Genomic DNA, 2,762 nt, shown 5'->3' on the forward strand with positions numbered 1-2,762 from the left:
ACTATAAATGTGCGGCTCGGACCGTGAGGCCAATGTCGATTCTTGAAGAGAATCCTCCGCAAGATAAGATCTAACTAAGCGAACAATAATTAGCCTAGATAATTAGTACGACAATAGACCAATAGATGGCTATAGTCGCCAGGTGAGTAAACACCAAATTTTTTTTGGTACGGGAATAGGGTAACATTGAAATTTTTATTCATCTAATTGCTTTATCCTTATAAAATAAGTTCCTACTTCCAGCCATTAGAGGGTTACGCCCTCTCTTTGGCATAGGTTACAATACGTATTGGTGTTGCTAATACAAGTACAATAGATGGTCTAAGTGCAATTTGGTTACACGGGGAGTTAATCATCATTTTATTCAGGTTCTATTTTATTTGATCATGGTAAAAAAGAAAAGTAGAAGTAAATGAAAAGAGGAACATGAAGTGCACTGTCTCAACACAACACAGATGTGATAGTGTACCAGATGAATGCTATGTTCTGTCCAACTTTGGACGTGATGAAGACCAACGGTGCCCTGGTAAGTCATAAGGTTGTTATTGTGCAGAGGATGAAGGGGCTATGTAATGAGGAACGACGGATGATGAAAAAGCTGCAACTGCGTCTAAATCCGGATGATCAGGAGGTAGGGTATAGCGGTAAAGTGCAAAGAGTAGCGACAAAGGGTATCCTGTAATTTGCGAGGTGGATTGAACGGGATGTCTGCTTGCATTGTGGTGAGGAGTAACGGATGCCGGGACTCGAATCGGTTAGTAATATACTTCGTCCGTAAAGCTTCAAGATGGAACAGAAGATGTGGAAAAGGCATAATGTCGTAAAGATCTTGAGTAGGACTAGGAAGTTTTATTCTGTAGGCTATTCGTATGGCATGTCGTTCTAGTATCTTCAGTTTTTCATAATGACGCTGGAGTGCGGCTATCCATGCAGTGAATCCGTAGGTCAGAACTGGTTGTAAGAAAACTTTGTAGGTATTAAGAATGGTATTTGCTCGTGGTCCCCAAGTAGTACCCGTGAGGCGTTTGAGGAGGTTAATCCTGTTATATGTTTTCTGTATTACATTCTGAAGGTGAGGGCGCCAAGTGACGTGGTGGTCAAAAATAATTCCCAGATACGTTACATTAAACACCAGCTCAGCTCAGCTCAGCTCAGCTTGAAAGTGTAGTTTTGTGTCGAGTATCGGACAAAAGTCCCTGACTCGATGACAGCTGTAGAAAACAAAATGATTAGACCTTTGGGGGGTGAGTTAGAACATGAGATACGACGACGTCATGTGGCCTTCACCTGCAACTGTCGCAGTGAGGGGGAGAGTGTGGGTAAAGAGTTATGCTACAAACGTGGCGTCCTGTAAGTTCGTCGGTGTGTATGCGCTGTGCCAATGGCTGCAATAGCGGGGTTGACGTGGCGGGGGAGGTTGGCCCAAAAACGAGTATGGTGTTGACGTAACACGTCCCGGATAGGATATATGTTTAAGTCCTCTAGAAGTTGACGATTACGCGTATATCGGTCATGGCCTGTTATGATACGAGCTGCCCTGGTTTGCACACTCTCGACCGTGCGCAAGTGACTGAGTGCCGCATGTTGCCATGCTGGACATGCGTAGGTGATTGTGGACAAAATTACCATTTTAAAGACGTGGAGTCTTGTTTCATGACTTAAGGCACTGCAACGCAGAATAGTATAGAGGGCAGACAATTTTCGAAGGGCTCGGTGTTTAATGTCCCTGATATGAAGACCAAAAGTAAGGCCTCGATCTAAGATAACTCCCAAGTATTTAGCATGCAGACGGTGTGGAACTTCAATGTTGTCATAATATAAACGATGGATGGTTCTGCTGCGTCTTTTGCTATAACAGACTGCAACGCTCTTATCCGCGTTGATTTTTAGGCGCCAGGTGGTAGCCCAACGTTGAAAAACATTGAGGTGCCGCTGCATGTAGTGGTAGGAAAGACGAAGATTGCTGCTGTTCGTGAAGAAAGCAGTGTCATCGGCGTATGTTGCAGGAAAGCAGTGTGGCACAATGGGTAAGTCTGCGGTGTATAAGGTGTAAAGCAGAGGCGAAAGAACCGCGCCTTGAGGCACACCAGCTTGAATTGGTTTGGGAGCAGACTTGGTCTGTCCCACAGAGACATGGAAAAAGCGATGAAAGAGGTATGAAGTGAGGAGTTTGAGATAAGGTAAAGACAAACCTTGTAAGCGAAGTTTATAAATGAGGCCTGGTAACCACACTTTATCAAACGCCTTTGAGATATCAAGGTATACACCTACAACATATTGCCGTCGATTAAAAGAGGTAGTCAGATGGTCGACTACCCTCACTAATTGGCTTGTTGTGCTGTGGTTAGCACGAAAACCAAATTGATGTTGGGGGAGTATATCTAGAGTGGTGACGTGCTCGTGAAGTCGGGCGAGAAGCACTCGTTCGAAGAGTTTGCTCACATGAGATAATAGGCTAATTGGTCTATAGTTTTCTGGGAGAGTCGGATTTTTACCTGGTTTGGGGAGAAGAATGACTTTCGCTTCTTTCCAAGCACGGGGAAAGTAGCAAACCTGAAGGATGCCTGTAAATAAAGCAGCAAGATAGAGGAGTAGCTTCCGTGTCCCATGTTTCAGTAGTTCTGGGCGGATCTGATCAACTCCAGGCGCTTTTTTGTTGGGCAAGTGACAAATTTGACGCTCAACTTCCCTTGGTGTTACGACCTCAGGCAGGGGAAGTATTGGTTGTAAATGGAGCATGCGCATAGTGGCCCGAACGTCCT

Source organism: Thermobia domestica, chromosome 7 (assembly GCF_964235325.1).
Source record: "Thermobia domestica chromosome 7, izTheDome1.hap1.1, whole genome shotgun sequence".
Taxonomy (NCBI): domain Eukaryota; kingdom Metazoa; phylum Arthropoda; class Insecta; order Zygentoma; family Lepismatidae; genus Thermobia; species Thermobia domestica.